Source organism: Balaenoptera musculus, chromosome 6 (assembly GCF_009873245.2).
Source record: "Balaenoptera musculus isolate JJ_BM4_2016_0621 chromosome 6, mBalMus1.pri.v3, whole genome shotgun sequence".
Lineage (NCBI taxonomy): Eukaryota > Metazoa > Chordata > Mammalia > Artiodactyla > Balaenopteridae > Balaenoptera > Balaenoptera musculus.
Genome location: NC_045790.1, coordinates 10,760,509 through 10,782,518, shown reverse-complemented (window position 1 = coordinate 10,782,518; position 22,010 = coordinate 10,760,509). Strand labels below are relative to the sequence as shown.

Here is a 22,010-nt window from a genome sequence, read left to right as displayed (position 1 = left end):
TGGCCACTCTGGAGGAGATAAGTCATTTCAGATTAGATTCAGAGGCTCACAGTGCTAGCTGGGCATTGGAACCCCACTTCACATTCTCCCTCGGGACTTCCCTGGTGGTCCAGTGCTCCCACTGCAGGGGGCAAGGGTTCAATTCCTGGTCGGGGAACTAAGATCCCACATGCCACACAGCATGGCCAAAAAATCCCCCAAAAAACAAAAAAAACCCCGAAAACCAAACAACAACAACAGAAAAACAAATTCTCCCTCACTCAGCGCTTTAATCTCCAAGACAAGCATATGCCCAGCCTCTGCATATACCCGTCTCTCCACCTTCAGTTAGTTCTAACTGTTCAAATGTTCTACATTCCGTCCAGACTTGAAAGTTGCCTCCCTGTAATTTCTATCCACTGATCCTGCCCTCTGAGATCACTTAAAGCGAGTGAATTTTTTTTTTTTTCCCACAAGACAGCTCTTCAGCATCTCAAAGACAGTTATCACATCCCTGCTACGTAACAATGTTTCTGGTTTAAATCTGTAGTTCCTTCATCTGCTGTCTCACAACAAGCTTCTAAGCCTCCATGTATCCTGGCTAACCTCTTTTGCACATACGCAGTGTGTCAACATCCCCTTACAGGGTGGGGCTTGATCTAAATTTGGGTTTTCCATGGTGTGGAAACACTGGGCAAAGTATGGTAGAAGGATCGTCAACTTCATTCTGGGCATAAGACTCTCTCTAATACGGCCCAAAGTGGGTTTTTCAGACTTGCATCATAGAATTTAGGTCTACGCAGTCATCTGTAAAAAGTTTCCCCAATTTACAGATAAAAAGACTGAGGCCGGGAGAGTATTCGTGATCTGCCTAGTGGCATGCTTCCTGACTCCTGGTCCAGTGGTTCCCTCCATTGCTCCACTACTCTGGAAAATCAGCTAAAGAGTTGTCAATACAAGGAAAGGTTCTGGGGAAATGAATCCATGAACCAGTCACAACCCAAGTAACCACAGAAACTGTCTACCTAAGAAATCATTGCAGGTCAGGATTAGATCATGTGTTTGTCCAATATTCGACCCAGATTGCTTGGCAAGTATTAGAGACAGGGCAGTTGGAAAACAGAAAGCCCAGTATTTTAGTGGCAGTCTCTGCTCTTGATGCTGCAAAGTTCAAAGGGATACCGCAGCTTATCAGAAGTAGTAAAACACTGTGAGTTTTGTTAATTCTGGTTTTAAAATTGGGATTGTGAGTGCCTAAGAGTAACAGTGCAACTACTTGATTTAAGGCTCCATTAGCTCAGGCTGGCCAGAGGCAATGCCATGAAGGAGGCAATTTCCCTTAAACTCACTCTCTGCCAGCTCCCACCAGCCCCTCCTTCTCTCTTCAGGTGGTCCCCATGCCCAACTGGTGCCCTGTGCCCTTGGAGGCTCCTGGCCTTGCCCATCAGCCCCCTCCTTTCAGAACCTACCAGCTTTAAGACCCCTTCTCTCTGTCCAGAAAACTGGACTGAAACTTGCCCGCATGGTAAAGGCTGAAAATCAGCTACCCCTTCCAGGAGGGTTCATTTGGGTCTTTGATTATTGTTCATTGCATAACCAATTTTAACATAAATTGAAATAAAAGAAAAAATTCTTCCACCATCCCACAACCTCCAACAAAGCCCACTGGTTTTCCTTCCATTTTCTTCTTCTAGTTCCATCCATGTGCATACCCAATCTTTACAATTTGATTTCTGGGTTTTTTAAATTTGTGAATGATTATTTTACAAATATTCTCCCATCTGTCATTTATAATTATACTTTTGATGGCTGCCTAAGAGTCTGTCAGGGAGATGTCTTGTAATTTACCCATTCTCAATCATGGAAGATAAACACAGAAAGGTCCCTCCTTCTTTTGAAATTTTTCCTACCAGTAAATTCCCAGAAGTTGGATTAGTAAAGCCAAAGTTATAGACCTTTTTATGACTCTTAAAAATTCCAACCCAATCACAAAAAGAAAAAAAAAAAAGAATAAAAAAATTCCAGCCAAATCGCATCCCCAGAAGTTATACCTATTTATAGGTATATTATAGACTTTTAAATGTGCCAGTTTCAGTGAAACCTCACTGAACTCTTACAATTTTCATATTGTTAATTTCACAGATACAAAAACGATACCTTGTTATTTTATGTTAGTATATTTGCATTTAAGAAATGGCTTTTTCAAGGCAATGCATTAGCTCAAAGGAATGTTACTGGCATTTTAGGTACTCCAGCTAATCAGAACAAAATTATTTTGAGGGGTTAATACTCTTCAGGCATCCAATCATGCCGTAGAAGCCCAGAGCAGCCTCCCCCTTTGGGGATCACTTACCTACCCCAGAAGTGAATTATCTCCTTCCAACAGTCACAGCGTGTTCTTAGCTCACACTACCCCCACCCCCTCTCATCTGCCATTTAATTCCTTCCAGATGTTCGCTGTCCTCAACAGGGAACAATTCTTCCTTGAGTGTGACTCTCTTAATTCATGTTTATGCAAACAGTTCATTTATCTCTCTGCCTGCTGTATTTACGTTTAATGTGCTTTAACCATGCTTCAACTTTCATACTTTAACAAGGAGAAAATAAATTATAGAGTAACAATAATAACTGGCATTTCCTGAGTCCTATGTGCCAGGCACTGTTCTAAGTGCTTCCCGTATTAATACGCTTAATTCCATAACAAGCCTATGAGATAAGCGTTGTTATGACCCTTATATTCCAAATGAGGAAACTGAGGCACACAGAGGTTGAGTAACTCACAAGGTCACACACTGGTTGACGGAGGAGACTGACTTTGGGCTCAGGCAGTTTGGGTCCAGAGTTCCCCTTGCGATACTGCCGAAACGGTGGAAGGCACAGAACAAACTTTTTAACAGAGACACACAAATATGGAATAAACCTTGAAGGTAATGAGTTCCCCATCATTAAACCCAAGTGGGAGTCAGGCTGCTTCGCAGGAATCATGGATTCTAATTGGGATTCTGATTCGGTATTAATTGCTGAATACTAATGAATGTGTTAATATACACTTTATAATAATATATGATTAATGTATTAATGTCTGTCCCAGGCCATGCCCTGGGCTAGGTGGTTCGCACAGACACGTCTCCTGCAGCCTTCCTACCCACACCCCAGCCCTGAGATGTCTCCCTGTTCCATAACTGTCTTCTATGTTCATTAAAAAATGATCACATGCTGGTTAAGTCAAGGTGCTCCAGATGTCACTGACCAGAGAGGCTGTCTTCCCCCAAAACATCAGGCACACCCACAGTGCCAGCAAGGAAGGGGAAGTATGTATGAGTTGGGAGGAAGAAAGCTAAGTGTTCTGTTTGAGGTTTGGTCACCTAAACCTTGGGCATTGGTGTTAATAACCCTTTATCTCTGTATAAAATTTCACATCCATTACCTCCCTTAATTTTCACTATAACTTATCTCGGGAGGTAGGAAGGGCAGGTATTCCTAATCTCATCGAAGGGTGAAAAAAAGAGGCTCAGAGAAGGCAAGAGATGCCAGAAGCATGAAATAAGGATGTGATGGGGTCATCTGTCCCTCAATCCAGTCTTCTGTCCTCCACACCTGCTGCAGGGAAGGTCAGTCCCATACTGAACTCCAAAGTCTACATGGGGAAGCAGGGCAGGAGATGACATTTATTAAGCACCTACTGTATACCAGACTCGGTTCTAGTTTCTTGCTAGAAGTGGCTTCCTTTCCTCTTCCCAGCACACTTGTGAAGTAGGAATTCTGCCTGTGTCCAGATGAGGAAGCACGAGAAGGTGGCAGAGCATGAAAGGAAGCTCAGGCTGCTCGGTCTCTGAAGGCCCTGCTGGCCCCCCCTTACTCCCCAACCCCCTTACACAAAACAGCAGAAGGCATCTGCCTCCCTTTCTTTCCAGACCACCTGGGCAGAGGCCCTGCACCGGCCCAAGAAGCAGTAGGGACTTGTTAGAGGCTTGGGGAGGGGGGTGGCACGAAGAAATAGCATCCAAGTTTGATGGAGGTCCTTGGGCAGGTAGATGCTAGAACACTGCCAAGGGCCTTACAATTCTCCTGTGGTCCTCCCAAGCCTACGGGCAGACGGTATTACCATTTCACAGATGAAAAATGGAAACTCAAGCGATGAAGTAAGTAACTCAAGGCCATCTGTGAGTAGGAGGTGGACCTTCCTGGCTCTTTCACTGCCCCATGCAGCGGTCCTGCCTTGACTTCATTTAGGCTAACAGAAGGAAGGCGGGTACCAGAATTCATAGAGCATCACATTAAGGGCAGAGATGGGAAAGGATGGGGCTGAAATGAAACTGCAAGGTAAGCACCTCAATTTAAGCACCAAGAAAAAGACAGGGGCTTTCTTTCAGGAGGTCTGCAACACAGGGTTGGATTTCCTGAGATCTGGAGACATGTGACTTTAATAGAAAATTAATTTAAAAGTGGAGCATAATATTCATTCAGAATTGCATAACGAAGAGGTTATCAGTAGACCTTCAGCACTTAAAGTGATGCACATTTTCACTAGGGCCCCCCTGTTTCCAAGAGGTAGGAGGAAACCAGGGCCAGCCTCGTGGTGTGCGACCAAGTGCAGTGACACACGGCGCCACGTGCAGAAGGGCCCCCGTGCTTGGGGCTTACTGCTCTGCGGTCACTCTCTTGAAATTTTGCATAATTTTATCTTCGAATGCATGTTTTGTAAGTGAAGGGCTGAGGCAGGGGAAATGAAGCAGATTGGGGAGGGAGGGTATTAGGGGACACTCATAAGGACCCAAAGAGGAGGGCAGCAGATTGGTACATTTGGGGTGAGCTTATTTCCTTATTTGTTTTTAAGAACCACATGCCCTCGTTCCTAGCTCAGAAGGATGTCCAGGATAAACATTTATAGTCTGGAGACTGGCTTCTCCTTTGTCTGTGGCCTCACCAGCCCCTGCACTCATACAGGAGGGGACCGGGAGCTTGCAGCCGCAGCTCAGAGCATCAGGAGGCCCTTTGAGAAGGAAGCCAGACAGACGCTCCGTCTTTGCACAGGTGGTCTGAGCATTCTGATGCCCGGTCCATATGAAGACTCATCAACCAGTGGCTCCCGGGGCCACAGGCTTTGGCCACATAGGTGTGTCCTCCTGAGTGCCTACCTGCAGTGGTCTTTGTCAGTTCAGAGGCTGGTAGGGCTCCCTAAGTAAGCAAGCACAGGTGGCCAGTTCTCGGTCTTACAGGCAGGATCCAACAAACAGGCATGAAGGATGCAGACTGCCTGCCCCCTGGAACGGTGGGTTGGCTGCAGCCCAGATACCCATCCTTTACACATAGACCCTGACTCTGGCCCATGGACGAGCACGGACTGGTAGCTGGAGGGTGCATGGAGCGCAGGCTGACGGGAAACCAGCAGACAGCCGTGGATATTGACATTAGGATGGCCTGGTACAACCTCAGAGGAAGAAAGACCCCACCAACATGCTGATTACTTTCCTCAGAGAGGTGTGGCTGGATATTCTGCGCTCCTGGCATAAGCATTCCCTTTGGTGGTCCAAGCAGATGGAGTCTCTGATAACTCACTGTTGATTGCTGTGGAAATGGGATCCAAGACAAATTATAACTCAGAAGGCTCCTCTTGCAGAACCTAGCCTCAGGATTCCCATTTCGGAGGCGAAAGGATCTGAAATTATTACCAGCAATGTCAGGAAACCCAGCATTTTGATGGGGTGCATACGTCTAATAGGAAAGAGACCAATTCTTTGTGAATTCTCAAATGGAATTAGGGACTTGCTATTTAGACTAACACAGTGCCTACTGCAGAATCTTGCAACCTGGTAGCTGGTCAGTAAATAGCTATCGGATGAATAAGTGAATGATTGAAAATGGAGAGTGGTAGGAGGCACAGAAGTGCCCTCATCTCTTCTTAGAAGAGCTTGGAGGACTTCCCTGGTGGTCCAGTGGTTAAGCTTCTACTGCAGGGGGCACAGGTTCGATCCCGCAGGCCATGCAGTGCACCAAAAAAAAAAAAAAAAAAAAAAATGCCTGGACCAGCGGAGGAGACAGGGGCAGCCCTTGGGCCCAGCCTCGCTCTCTCTCAGCCCACCTTTTACTCTGGCCAGGGCTACAATGACCAACTTCAGGTGGGTGTAACCCGGCAACACCGCACTTCATCTGCATCTCCGATCTCTAGCTGTCTGCCCCCAGGGCTTCTGTGACTTCTCAGAATCATGGGAACCATCTGGACCTCATCCATGCATGGCCTTGCCACTCAGGGTAACCCCGACCTATGCAGGAAACAGCTGGTGGATAAACACTCTCCACGGACAGACAAGTCTGCAGCTTTTACTACATAGCCCCTTGGAAAGTCCTGGAAGGACTGAGCTCTAGCAGCCACAGCAGAGACCGGCTCAAGAACACATCCTTGTAATTGTTTTCCCTCCTTCCTGACCCCTCCGGTCCCCAACTCCTGCTTCCCAGGATCACTTTTCACAATAAACTACCAAGCCCGTGTCTCTGGCTCTGATTTCCAAAGAAATTCCAGGCTAAGCCAAGAAACATCCCTTCTTCCCTAAGCATAAAGAGGCCAGCTCTCTTCCCATCTCCCTTTTTTCAGATTCCTAGTTCACATCCTGATTCCCTGTTGTCCTAAGAGCTCACAAATAAGTTTGTATTGGGGACATTCATTTGTTCATTCATGCATTAAGTCATCCAATACATGTCTGTGAGGTACCAACTCACTATAAGGGTTTGGGCAGCAGTAAATACACAGAAGTCTAAAATGTAAGCTTTCCTATCAAGAAATTTATCATTTACTTAGGGAGAAAAGTATACACAAAAGGAACCTGTTTTAAAACTCTTCTAATGTGTTTCCAAATGTTCTTTGGGAAAAGAAAACCCAAACCCAATATTAAGATTATCTGAAGAAGCTGAATGCAACGAGTGTAATCTCTGCCAGCAGTGCAGAGAGTGAATTGCAAAGAACTGGACCTGGAGGAGGTTTGGAAATGCAGTAGGAGGCTGTGGTCCTGGTGACAGAGGAGGGCCTTGGAGCAGGGCCACGCCTGTTAGGACAGAGAAGAGGGACATACAAGACACGATAGAGAAGTAACATTGTTAGGACTCAGTGGCCTCTTGGAACTGGAGGTTGAAGAATAGGAAGGCTGGGCTTCCCTGGTGGCGCAGTGGTTGAGAATCTGCCTGCCAATGCAGGGGACACGGGTTCGAGCCCTGGTCTGGGAAGATCCCACATGCCACGGAGCAACTGGGCCCGTGAGCCACAATTACTGAGCCTGCGCGTCTGGAGCCTGTGCTCCGCAACAAGAGAGGCCGCGATGGTGAGAGGCCCGCGCACCGCGATGAAGAGTGGTCCCCACTTGCCGCAACTAGAGAAAGCCCTCGCACACAAACGAAGACTCAACACAGTCATAAACAAATAAAATAAATAAAAGAACGTGAATTTCTTAAAAAAAAAAAAAAAGAATAGGAAGGCTGTAGTACTGTTGAATGATATGGTATCATCCTGGAGGAATCAAAATGCTATTTTGTGGAGGGCAGGAGGGGGTCCACTTTTTAAAAAATTGAAGTATAGTTGATTTACAATGTTGTGTTAGTTTCTATATAGTTTCAGAAACTATATAGTCTTTTTCAGATTCTTCTCTGTTATTGTATATTACAGGATATTGAATATAGTTCCCTGCACTATACAGTAGGTCCTTGTTGTTTATCTATTTTATATATAATAGTTTATATCTGCTAATCCAACACTTCTAATTTATCTTTCCCCCACCACCTCTTCCCTTTGGTAACCATAAGTCTGTTCTCTATGTCTGTAAGTCTGTTTCTGTTTCATAAATAAGTTCCTTTGTGTCCTATTTTAGATTCCACCATATGATAAGTCATAGCATACAGTATTTGTCTTCTGCTGTCCGACTTACTTCACTTAATATGATAATCTCTAGGTCAATCCATGTTGCTGCAAAATGGCATTATTTCATTCCTTTTTTATGGCTGAGTAATATTCCATTGTATATATGTACCATGTCTTCTATATCCACTCATCTGTTGATGGACATTTAGGTTATTTCCATGTCTTGGCTATTGTAAATAGTGCTGCTATGAACATTGGGGTGCATGTATCTTTTCAAATTAGTGTTTTTGTTTTGTTTTTTTAAGATATGTACCCAGGAGTAAAATTGCTATTGTTCTATTTTTAGTTTTCTGAGGAACAACCAGACTGTTTTCCACAGTGGCTGCACCAACTCACATTCCCACCACCAGTGTGGGAGGGTTCCCTTTTCTCCACACCCTCTCCGGCATCTGTTATTTGTAAACTTTTTTATGATGGCCATTATGACTGGTGTGAGATGGTACCTCACTGCAGTTTTGATTTGCATTTCTCTAATAATTAGCAATGTTGAGCATCTTTTCATGTGCCTATTGGCCATGTGTATGTCTTCTTTGGAGAAATGTCTGTTTAGGTCTTCTGCCTATTTTTTGATTAAGTTGTTTGTTTTTTTGTTATTGAGTTGTATGAGCTATTTGTATATTTTGGAAAGTAAGCCCTTGTAGGTCACATCATTTGCAAATATTTTCTCCCAGTCCATAGGTTTGTCTTTCTGTTTTGTTTATGGTTTCCTTTGCTGTGCAAAAGCTTATAAGTTTGATTAGGTCCCATTTGTTTATTTTTGCTTTTATTTCTATTCCCTTGGGAGACTGACCTAAGAAAACATTGGTACAACTTATGTCAGAGAATGTTTTGCCTACGTTCTTTTCTAGGAGTTTTATGGTGTCATGTCTTATATTTAAGCCTTCAAGCCATTTTGAATCAAATTGCTGTAGATAACCAACAGCTGATGCAAAGCTGGCAAGAGTAATATTGTAGATGACAAAATCGAAACTCAAAATTATCTTAATTGATGTGAAATCTCAGCTGAAGGCAAGAGGATTACATATAAAAGGGACAAATGTGGTATATTGCATTTACAATCAGACTCTCAAAGCGATCCCTGGATTCAACATTAGTTAGCTCACCCTTGTCAAATTCTTACCAACACCTCAGACATTCCATGTACCTGTGCTACTTAATCCTCAGAACGACCTGTGAAGTAGGCATTATTTATTATCCCTGTTTTAAAGTGAGGAGAGCTAAAGCTCAGAGAAATTAAGTATATTTCAGAGGTCTTATAGCTAAGAAGGGGCAAGCCAGAGTTGGGAGCTAGGTGTTCTGATGCCAACTGCAGAGGCTCTCCATCAGACTCCTCTTGGCTTCACATCATTGTGGGGAAAAAAAAAGCACTCACCATGAAAACAAAGTGGTGTGATATTATAATCAGGGGCTGTAAATAAGATGATTTCTTGTGGTTATTCTAAGCTGTACCTGTAATCACCCTGCCAAGCTTCAGTGGGCCATCCAGGGAGAGGCAGGTCTAAAAACCATTCTACTCATGGATACGCTTGTTCTTATCATTGTTTCTTTCCTTTTTTTTTTTGTCTTTATTTTTTATTTTATCTTTTCCTTCTTTTATTTATGCATTTTTTAAAAGACAAATAAGTGGTATATTAGTTTGCTTGGGCTGCCATAGGAAAATACCACAGACTGGCTTCCCTGGTGGCACAGTGGTTGAGAGTCCGCCTGCCAATGCAGGGGACACAGGTTCGAGCCCTGGTCCGGGAAGATCCCACATGCCACAGAGCAACTAAGCCCGTGTGCCACAACTACTGAGCCTGTGCCCTAGAGCCCGTGAGCCACAGCTACTGAGCCTGCATGCTGCAACTACTGAAGCCCACGCGCCTAGAGCCCGTGCTCCGCGACAAGAGAAGCCACCGCAATGAGAAGCCCGCGCATTGCAAAGAAGAGTAGTCCCCGCTCGCCACAACTAGAGAAAGCCCACGCACAGCAATGAAGACCCGACACAGCCAAAAATAAATAAATAAAATAAATTAATTTTAAAAAATACCACAGACTGCATGACTTAAACAACAGAAATTAGAAATTAATTGTCTCATAGTTCTGGAGGCTGGAAGTCCAAAATCAAGGTGTTGGCAGGTTTGATTTCTCCTGAGGCCTTTCTCCTTGGCTTGTAGATGGCTGTGTTCATCCCGTGTCTTCATGGCCTTCCCTCTGTGCATGTCTGTGTCCTAAACTCCTTTTCTTATAAGGACACTAATCATACCGATTTAGGGCCCAACGTGGTGACCTCATCTGACTTTAATCACCTCTTTAAAAGCCCTGTCTCCAAATACAGTCACATTCTGAGCTACTAGGGGTTAAGGCTTCAAATTATCAATTTTGAGGGGTACACAATTTAACCCATAATAAGTGAAGGCCTTTACTAGAGATTAACTGGGAAGAAGCCGGGGTGGAGAGTAAAGGTGGGTGCTGATTTCCAAGCCTTAGTCACATCCTTAGGTGGTACTATCCTGGCCAACTCAGAAGAGCCTAGAATGCAACCAGTCTGAGTCTCACGGAGCCAGACTGCCTGGAGATTTGAGGACCAAGCCCCTCTTCAAATCGCTGCTGCCTTTGGGTGATGATGCACTCTTGGGATGTGACAGTTTCATTTAGAAACAAAAATCTAGTGAGGAATCTTCTCTATACTTTAATGGGGCTTGTTGGTCCTTTATTGCAGTTATTTCTACAAAGTAGCCCTCAAAAACTTACTAATGGAATATAGTTATAAATAAATAAAAACCTCTCCTGACACATTTAGACCCTTATTCTCAAACCACACATGGAAAGGAGAGTCCCATTTAGAGAAAAGTGACTTGCCCCATGGTACATGCTCAGTGATTTTCCCAGGCACCTTTCTTTGGCATTTAAGCTGGAGTCCCCCTTGATATACAATATAATAAAACCCCTAAGCTATAATGAAGCAATCCATCAAGAAGAAGGGGTCGGGGTGTAAGCACTGCTCTTTTAGAGCCCAGAGTTGATCTTATCTCCAGCAGTTTTCATTCTATTTGAAAAGGAAAGTAAAACAACAACAACACAAAAGAAAATGAAAAAAACCTAAAACCTAACTTGCTGGATTTCACTTAATGCACGGCCCTTCTATATACATGGTACCCACCCATCATAGAGCATAAACTCCTCTCTAGAATCTCATGTCATCACTGGGCTAGCAAATGGACCATTCACATTTTTTAAAAAATACAAATAAGTGTTTGAATGTTATTAAGACATGAGACAGTTTCATTGGGTCATGAATAATTCACAAGAGAGGAAACTTTCATATTCAGCACTTACTGATTGCTGGACACTTGACCACGTGTGGAATATCGGATACCCACCCCAATCTTTTTTTTTTTTTTATAGCAGTCCTCAGAGTTAGATGCTGTGGGGAAACATAGGGGTTTGGTCTACAGGCAAGATACTTACATCAGTGTGAAAATTAAATGTATGCACTGGAATAGGTGCTTTTGTGCTTCACCACCTCATACACACTGTCCCTGCTCCCTGGCTCACCAAGGCTGGGCCCATGGTTGGTTACTGGGGAAATTAACTGTGTGGGCTCTAAAGAGATGGCCCAGCATGGGCCGTCAGAGCTGGGCTCTGTGCTCAAGGGTGTGGACAATCTCTTTTTCAATCTGGCATCACGGTTTCAACCTCCAAGGCTGCCTTTTCCATGCCCCGCAGTGGGACCTCTTGTCCCGTCCTTCCATCCCACAAAAGTGCACTTCCAATCTCAGCAGGAATCAGATAAGAAAGTGGCAACATCGGGCCTTAAAGGTACCTTGGCGACCATGTGGATGCCCCCTCCCTCTTTCACAGATATGAAAACAGAGTCCTAGACAGAAGGGCCCTCTTGCCCCAGGCCACACAGGTAGACAGAGGTGTAGATGGGATGACTAATCCCATGGTCCTTCCACTTAACTGAACAGAAGAAGAGAGAAAACGAATATTAATGACTGTCCACTCAGTATCAGATAGTGGGCTGGGTGTCATGTATCGTATCTCATGTGATCCTTTGAGATCGTCGTTCGTGTGTCCAGTTTCACAGATGAGACGTGTTCTGTATTGTATCTGTGAGTATACATACAGGCGTGCCTTGTTTTATCATACTTTGCTTTATTACACTTTGCAGACACTGTATCTTTTACAAATTCAAGGTTTGTGGCAACCCTGCATCAAGCAAGTCTATTGGCACCATTTTCCCAGCAGCATTTGCTCATTTTGTGTCTCTGTGTCCCTTTTTCGTAATTCTTGAAATATTTCAATCCTCCGTCTCCCGGCAAAAAATATTACAACTCTCTGAAGGCTCAGATGATGGTTGGCATTTTTTAGCATTGGAGTATTTTTAAATTAAGGTATGTACATTGTTTTTTTAGACATAATGTTATTGCATACTTAATAGACTATAGGATAGTGTAAACATAACATTTATATACACTGGGAAACCAAACAATTCGTGTGACTTGCTTTATTGCAATATTCACTTTATTGTGGTAGTCTGGACCCAGACCCACACGATCTCTGAGGTATGCCTGTATACATAATTATTTTCTGTATATTATGATGTTTTGACTTCTTAAGAAACCTTTTTTGGCTGGGGAGAGAGAGCTCTTCCTGAAGCTAGCCAGTTCTTAGAGATGCAAAGGATCCAGCGGAGAGCATCCTTTACTATCCAATCTGGAGCCATACCTCCTCTCTCTGGCCCCAAGAGGCAATATTCCTCTGCCTTAATCATCCCAGGGCCAGGTAAAAGGCAACTAGAGACCACCTCTATAGCCCGACGTCCACTAAAATTATTCAAACTAGCTAATCCTAAATTGTTTACCCTGCCCTGCCTTGTCTTTCTCACAGAAACCCCGAGAAAGGCCGTGGCCTGTTCCCCTCACTCCTGTCTTCTGCTTCCTGATGCCCCTGATGCTTCCCCATGTGGCCCTGTGTGGCCTTCGTGCCTCCTGTCTCTGGGACCTGTGAGTACAATACACTTTGCCTGAGCCTCTGTCTCCTCTTGTGGCCACACATGCCTGGCCATTTCATAAAAGAATACAGGACATGTTCATATCCCCAGTTCTACAGATGAAGTTCAGAGAGACTGAGCAGCTTGTTCGAGAAAACACTATGTGCAAATGGCAAATCCAGATTTAAACCCTGGAGTATGTGACTTTTTGCTCTACCCCATGTGCGGTCCATCCCTCTGGCGCCAGCAAGAGCCTCCTGATGCTGGGTTAGAGGGGCCCCCTCCATCTCTCCAGTCCGCCTCCCAGCCACAGTCACATGAGGCCATAATCTGAAATCAGGGAGGGCAGCGAGCATGTTTCTGTGTTTCTATCTTTCTGGACAATTTGTTCCGTAAGTGCTTGTTTTCAAACAGCTCAATATCAGGCCCCCAGGGCTTCCATGCAGCTTTCTGTTGGAGTTCTGTGAGCTTTCCCCATTGGCTGATTTTCTCAGATCCATCTTTCTTCATTTCTTGAGTCTGTCATAAAGTATTCTGAGGAGGTTGGAAATTATTCTCACTAATAAACATGTGAGGAATCTGAGCCAGACTTGCCAGGAGTCTTGGCACTTACTGAGTTTCTTCTTTTGGAACTCGAGGTTTGCAGCCAATGTGTCAAACCTCTTATATCTTTGTTCTTCAGAACTCGGACTCGTGGTGCAGTTAGATCATGGATGCTTTGAGCTAAAAGTGACCTTAATAATCATTTACTCCTCAATTTCAGATGAGGAAATGAAGGCTGAGAAAGGTGATATGAAAATGTCCCAGGTCATCTAACAATTGGTGGCAGAATCAGGGCTAGTACTCATATATCTTGAAACCCAGTTCATACCTCTTTCTACTATACCACACTGTTGTCCAGGAAATCAGAATAAGGTATCCACCCATCAATCCATCCATCCATCCATCCATCCATCCATGTGAATCATTATCAACAATAATGCAAAAGCATTTTCACCCAAACAGGCAGAGTTTTTCGAACTAAAAACATTTACACCAAGAGTAAGAGTTATTTTGAAATATTAACTGGTCCCCAGAGTATCTTGTATTATTAGATTGGATATTGTTAGTATTACAAAAATATTTACTACTGCAAAAGAGTCATATGAAATTGTGCCAGTGACAATCAACAATCACGATGTGGTATTGTGTGGGTTCAGCGCCTTTTCTACAAAAGGGAAAAATTTAATGACGACTTTTAGCATATTGTAATTAAAAACCAAAACAAAACACTGCATGTATCTCACGTGTACAGTTGTTCAAAAACTGACATCTTAGTGTGAAGTGCAGATTATATAAAGGAAGTGGATTTGAGAATGTCATAGACTCTGAAAATTGGATGGGTCCTTACACGTAGATTAGAAAGGAAGGAATATCGAACTTAGAGTCCAAAGGCCTGGGTTCAAGTCCTGCCCACCACTTCACTTGCTGCTCTTGGACAAGGGAATTCATCATTCTGAGTCTCTCCATTTTCATCTAAAAATAGAATTAACAACATCTATCTGGGGTGGGGGGACGGGGTGGGGGGCATTGTGAGGACTAAAGAAAAGAGTGAACTCTAATTGAGCACTTATTATGGGCCAGGCACTGCGTTGTGTTTTATGTAGATGTTATCTCATTTGAGGAAATCAAACATGTGGGAAGAAAACCCCAGCTCTGTCACGAAGACCTATTCAAATTCAAACTATTGGTGTTCAGGTAACCCTCTACTCTAGATGCCTTCCCTTCCTTCACTGATTATCGTATTAGTTGACATGAATATTCATAATGGTACATCGAAGAGTTGTATAGAGCTTTACATAATTGTATACTTTTCACCAGCACTTAATCCCCATTTACATTAGAGGAAGAACTGAGGGCAGTGAAAAGAAATGGTTTTTCCACCATCAGCCAGTGACAGCCAGGCCTTGAGGTGCAGTCCCACACACATTTATCCCTCATCTTCCTCCCGTTTGTGACTCTCTGGGGTCCCTGGGGGTGAAGAGGGACCACCCTTCACCCCCCACCCCACTCCTTCCCCTGGGACCTGGTATCACTGGGTACTTTCCAAAGAGACCCAAACACTGATTCCCCTCTTTTCTACCACTGCTACCAAGCTTGCCGTCTCTCCCATCAGGAGGGGACCTGCCACTGTCTTCAATGGGCAGATTGATCCTAGTAACTCAACCTCCTCTGTGAGCTCTCCTCTGGCTACGCCTGAATCACTGCTGTGCCCGGATTCAGACCTGCTTTCAAATGCCCAGGCCTCTGGGGAGTTTCCCTACTTTATACTCATCAGTGACAAACCCCGGGTAGCTGCATCCCCCTCCTTTCCTTGCTTTACTTCTTGGACTCTGTAGAAGAAGAATTGTGCTGACTTGGCTCACCCTTGTGCTGTTGGAATACACCTGGAGTTGAACTGCCTTGAGTGGGATGGTAGGCTGGAAAAAAATCCCCTTAGCTGCTATTCAAAACTTTCTTCATGCTCCTTGACGCCCAAGCCTACTTTATCCCTCATTCTTAGAAGTAACTCTGTACATACTTTACTAAGGATATGAAAGCCATGAACTCTATGTCCTCTGCACCTCGCAGCCCTGCATGCACATTGTTTCCTCTAAGATCAGGGAATTCCCTGGTGGCCCAGTGGTTAGGGCTCCGTGCTGTCACTCCTGAGGGCCCGGGTTCAATCCCTGGTCAGGGAACTAAGATCCCATAGGCCACTCGGTGCAGCCAAAACACAGAAAACACATTGTTTCCTGTAAGATCAGAGTGAGAAGTATCCCTTTCCCTTCCCAAGGTGACCCGCTGCCTCTGCCCTCCGTGCCACACCCCTCAGCTCCACACAGGAAGGTCAGTGGTGGGGACGGAACGTAGAGTGCCTGTGATTCCTTCAAGGGCTCAGGCATGGCTGGAGCACCAAGTGGGGAGAGAGGGTGGGGTGTTCATGGATTTCCTCCTAAATGACGAAGAATCCACACAAGGTAGTCATTTTAATATTTGAAGACAGATCCCCTTTCCTTAAAGTTTCAAGGCCCATCACTACCAAAACCATTCTCCTTTGAATGTGTTTCAGCTTGTCTGCAATTAGCAGTAAATGTTTAACAACTGGTTCTCCAAGGGAAAAACAAAAATCCCTCTTTGTAGCACTTGCCAATTTCTGAGGTGTAAATACTCCCACTATGGCCAACATCAAGGTACTGAGAGGACATCACTCTAGTGTCACTGAGATGGGCTGGGAAAAAACACCATTTTATGACCAGCTTTGTGAAAACTGATTCAGGCAATAATTATCAGTGGATGATAAAAATCACTGAGTGAGAGACTGTTGGGAAACAGTATATCTACACAGTATCAAAGAGTCTCCCACAGATCACTTCTTAATTAGAAAGGAAATAAAAGGTACCTTTACAGTAGATGAAGACCTCAACCAAATGATCAAATTTAACATCATCAGTAAAGGAACAAAATGACATAATATGCCCCTGATGCGATTCACTGAGCAGGATTTATGAAATAATTCTGCCACAAATGTTTAACCGATATCTAATCACAGGGAAACAAACAAACTCAAATTGAGGGACCTTATACCAAGCAACAGACCTGTGTTCTTCAAAAATATCGTGGTCATGAAAAACCATCAATGGCTAGGAGTTATTTTAGATAAAAGAATGACTAAAGAGACATGGTAACTGAATGCGTAATCCTGGCTTTGCAACCGTGTACAAGCCCCTGTGTCCTTGCCTTTTGAAGTAAAATGCTGACTCAAGAGTAATGATTGGGAAATGTGAAGATGGAGAAACAGAGAATAGCCACTGGGCTGGGGAACCAGTAACAATTTAGACTATAAATCTGCCACATTGCAGAATCACTGAACTCCCAGTTCCCTGAAAGATACAGATAAAGGCCTGACACACATTCCTAAGTTGTTTGTACAGGAAGCCGACCCACCAGATGAAAACTGCTGACCACAGGAGCATGGACCCCTAGACTGGTTGAAACCAGAGGGTTGATGATGCTTGAAACTTCACCTTGATGCCAACCAATCCGAGAATGGTCCACAAGCTGATCACGCCCTGCTCCTTGAACACTATAAAACTCCTCACTACCCCCCTCCAGGGTGGGTCACACAGTCTTGAGGGCATTAGCCCGCTGTGCTCCCCTGTGCCTGCTGGCAAAGCAATAAAAGCTACTCTTCTCAGGCTTTCTTGGTGGTGCAATGGTTAAGAAATCGCCTGCCAATGCAGGGGACACGGGTTCGAGCCCTGGTCCGGGAGGATCCCACATGCCGCGGAGCAACTGAGCCCGTGCGCCACAATTACTGAGCCCGCATGCCGCAACTACTGAAGCCCGTGCACCTAGAGCCCGTGCTCAGCAACAAGAGAAGCCATCGCAATGAGAAGTCCGCACACCGCAATGAAGAGTAGCCCCCGCTCGCTGCAACTAGAGAAAGTCTGCGTACAGCAACGAAGACCCAACGCAGCCAAAAATAAATAAAATAAATTAAAAAAAAAAAGCTACTCTTTTTTACTTCACCCAGAACTCTGTCTCGGCGTTTCTATTCAGCACCAGTGAACAGAGGCTGAGTTTCAGCAACAGCTTTGATCCTGCAGCAGGTTAAAAAAAATGCTATGGAAGCAAGTTAATTATGGCCTATATATTTACGATTGTATTGTACCTACATTAAATTTCCAAATGTAAAAACTCTAAGTGATGATATAAGAGAATTTCCTTGTTCTTGGAAATCCATACTAAAGTATTTAGGGGTGAAGTTTACAACTTACTTTCAAATGGTTCAACAACAACAACAAAATAGTACTAATAACAATGAGAGGATAGGAGAGAGAGAAAATGTAGCAAAATGTTAACAATTGAGGCACCAAGATGAAGGGTATATAGACACTTATTATACAATGTTTCCAACTTCTCTGTAGGTTTAAAATGTTTTTCAAAATAAAAAACTGAAAAGACAGGAAAAAAGGACAAACGGGAATTGGTTCCACATAGTTTAGACAACTCTGCAATTCCCGTTTGTCCTTTTTTCCTGTCTTAACTATGTGGACCCAGACAGTACTGTCACCTCCCTTATTCTACACACTGCACTGCTATTAACATGACTCTGATGGCAATAGCTTCTGGTGAGCAGCTGTATTATTCAGTTACTCATTCTGCCAACCTCAAACTCTGAATCTCCCTTTAAAATTCCTGTCAAGTGCACCTTCCCTGTGCTGGAACACAGGACCTCATGCTCATCCAAGGAAGATTCTCAGTTTTGGGCTATCATCTCTGGGTTTCAGGCTCATTTTGGATTCTGAGCCTGCATTCCTTTGAATGGAATACAGATCTCTGCAAACTGCAAGAAACAGAAACACGTTAGCTGGGGTTGAACTACATATGCAACAAAATTTACCGAGCACACAAAATGTGCAAAGCAGTGGACTGGGTACAGAGAAATCAGCAATAACTAAATAAGATGTGATTGTTGATTTCAGGCTTCTGCAAAGTAAGAACTAAGCCTTACACACCCTTGGTCACCCTCTAGTATTCCCGGAGCATGTAGTAGATACTTGATAAATATCTGATGTGGCCTCACATAGGTAAGCAGGAAAAAGGCTTAAAGAGCCAGTTGCTTAAGAGGTGCTACAAGTAATAATCAAATGTATGAAAAACTTTATGAGATGATTAGTTATCAGAGAAATGCAGAATAAAACAAAATGAAATCTCTCTAAAAATAATGGGACGGTGCTACATCATGCTGGCAAAACTATGGTGAAATCTTGTGCGTTTATATATTGCTGATGACAATATCAAATACTTTTGGAAAGCAACTTGCCAAAATGTATCAAGAGTCATAAAAATGTTCACATCCTTTGTCCAATAATCTCACCCCTGGGAATTTACCCTAAGGAGACAGTCCAAAAGAAGGGAAATGGGATAGCACAAAGAAATTCATTGTATCCTTGTTTGCAGGGGTGAAAAACTGGGGAAAGTAGTGACTGAACCATTTAGGAATAATTAAATGATCATACATCCACTTGGTAGACTTTGATGAAGCCCTAAAGATGACAGCTATGAGGTCTATTGTGTAACAATGTGGGAAATGCATATGCTTTAATATTAAGCAAACACACACACACAGATCAAGACTGGAATTCTTAAAAATAATTGATTTTGGGGGCTTCCCTGGTGGCGCAGTGGTTGGGAACCTGCCTGCCAACGCAGGGGACACGGGATCGAGCCCTGGTCCGGGAGGATCCCACATGCTGCGGAACAGCTAAGCCCGTGCGCCGCAACTACTGAGCCTGCGCTCTAGAGCCCACGAGCCACATGTAGTGGCTCTGAGCCACTACAACTACTGAGCCCACGTGACACAACTACTGAAGCCCGCGCACCTAGAGCCCATGCTCCGCAACAAGAGAAGCCACCTCAACAAGAAGCCGGCACACTGCAACCAAGAGTAGCCCCTGCTCGCCGCAACTAGAGAAAGCCTGCGCTCAGCAACGAAGACCCAATGTAGCCAAAAAGAAAAAATTGATTTTTTGTGGTGGAATTCTGAGTAATTTTTATTCTATTTTCTGATGGTATTATATTTTAGCAAAGGAAAGAATTTAAAATAATCATCTATTGAATAAAGGAGGAAACGATTGTGTTAGGGGCTAAATCGTGTCCCCCCCGCCCAAAAGTCATGTGTTGAAGTCCCAACCCCCAGTACCTTAGAATGTTAACTGTATTTGGACGTAAGGCTTTCAGAGACGTGATTAAGTTCAAATGAGGCCATTGGCCTTGATCCAATATGACTCGTGTCCTTATAAGAAGAGAAGACACCAGGGGCAGAAGAACACAGAGAGAAGACCTGGTCAAGAGGCAGCAAGAGGGCGGCCATCTGCAAGCCAAGGAGAGAGGCCTCAGGAGAAACCAACCCTGCTAACACCTTGATCCTGGACTTCCAGTCTCCAGAACTGTGAGAAAATAAATTTCTGTTGTTAAAGCCACCTGGTGTATGGTATTTTGTTATGGCAGCCTGAGCTAATACAGACTGTTGTAGACAGCCCACCCAGGCAGGGGTCACTGTGCTATGACCAAGAATCTGGCAAACAGAAGACCAGATGTGATGGACTGGTCATTATTGACACTCCAAGTGTACCCAGGACCACAGAGAATCTCACGAGGTCCCTTTTACCCACTTTAGCCCAGTGGGTGGAATGTGTAATTTGCAGGCAGTGGCTCTAAAACTTGCTGCGAATCAGAAGCACCCAAGTCACTCTGAGGTTATAGCCTGGAGATTCCAATTTAGGAATGGGCTGGGCCCTGGCAAGCTGCATTTCTAATAACAACCCTGTCCCATTTCTATTTCAGTGACATTGCTGTGCTGAGAGCTGTGGGATGATGAAACTTTATTATCTCCTTAGCTTTTGGTTTTCTTCTCTAATTTCCTTCAACCTCTTCTGTCTCTCCCAGCAAACAGAGGGTCCAGGTGGTCAGAATGTCCTGCTGAACTTTCAAGTACAAAAGTCCAAAGGGCAAGCGATTTGCACTTCTGGGGATACTCCCAATAGAATTGAAAACATGGACTCAAATAGATATTTGTACACCCATACTCATAGCAGCATTATTAACAACAGCCAAACGGTGGAAGCAGCCCAAGTGTCCACTGATGGATGAATGGATAAACAGAAAGCAGAATATATATAGACACACACAAAGGAATATTACTCAGCCTTAAAAAATGACAGCAGTCCTGTCACATGCTACAACATGGATGAGCCTGGAGGACATTAATTATGTTAAATGAAATAAGCCAGTCACAAAAGGACAAATACTGTCGATTCCACTTATATGAGCTTCCTAGAGTAGTCAGATTTGCAGAGACAGAAAGCAGAAGGGTGGTTGCCAGGGGCTGGGGGGAGGGGAAATGGGGAGTTGGTGTGTAAAGGGCACAGAGTTTCAGTTTGAGAAGAAGAAAAGCGTTCTGGAGATGGATGGGGGTGAAGGTTGCACACTGTGAATGTCCTTAATGCCACTGAACTGTACACTTTAAAATGGCTAAGATGGGGACTTCCCTGGCGGTCCAGTAGTTAGGACTCCGAGCTTCCATTGCAGGGGGGCACGGGTTTGATCCCTGGTCGGGGAACTAAGATCCTGCAAGCTGCATGGTGAGGCCCAAAAAAATTAAAAATAAATAAATAAAATAAAATGGTTAAGATGTTAAGTTTTACTTTATGTCTATTTTACCACATTTAAAACAAAAATTCTAAAGGGGAGCTAAAGATGAGAGCTGGGGTGGGGTAGACGAAGCCTCGCCTGGGTCTGGGGACTGATCCCCTGGGGTAAGGGCGGGGCTGAGGGGCCAGTCTGGCTGGGTCTAAGCATGCACCCCAGGCAAGCATTGCTCAGGCTCTGCCCCGCCCCACCCAAGGCCAGATGATAAATGGGCCCACCGGGAACCACTGATGCAGCCCCAGCTCAGCTTTTACAACTGAAGTTTCAGGAACTGGCCTGGGGCCCATGGGCTGGAATCGTTTTCCCTTCCCCCATCTTCTCTGCCATCAAACGTCAAGGAGGAGGGGCCTGGGGCCGGCCCTGCTTTGGGGGAGGTCAGGACCCTGGGCCAGCTTTTTGGCTCATTGGGAGAAAAAGAGTGCAGCCTGGGGCCCGTGTGTTTGGGGTTTGTGTGCCTGGGGACTTGAAAGCTCTTCAAACTGCCTATTCCTCTGGGGTTTGGTGGGTAACCTTCCCAAGTCCCGCTCCAAGGAAGAAAAACAAACAGTTGAGAGCAGGCAGCCCCAGCTGTGGGACATTTTCCAAGATTGAGAGGAAAAAAAAAAAAAATTATTCCAGACCAAACGCCTAATTAGATTGAAAGCAGTGGGCTGCCAAAAGGAAAAGCAACGTCTCCATCGCACCCTGTTTTATCGCGAAAATTTAAAAATCCATCCTGGAGAATTCACGCGTTTTACTTTGCCATTTGCGACGCTTTACAGCCCTTTTTGTAGATCTGTTTGTATAATGTGTGCTAGAAAAGCAGACATTATAAAAACCCGCATGGCCAGGCTGTGTGAACAGACACAAAGGGATGGAACGGTGGATTGGCTTGGAAGTAGCCTTCTTTGTGAAAAACCACCCCTCTTGTCC

At 44.4% G+C, this 22,010-nt stretch overlaps 1 protein-coding gene and 1 non-coding gene across 2 annotated transcripts in view; one reads left to right on the top strand and one right to left on the bottom strand.

Moving 5' to 3' along the window:
- The window catches only part of LOC118896326 (scavenger receptor class A member 5), an 82,494-nt gene that overhangs the window by 16,747 nt on the left and 43,737 nt on the right, over nt 1–22,010 (bottom strand). The gene's annotated exons all lie outside the window — the stretch shown is intronic.
- TRNAD-GUC lies at nt 15,511–15,583 on the top strand. The gene has a single exon. It is a non-coding gene; the product is annotated as a tRNA-Asp (tRNA).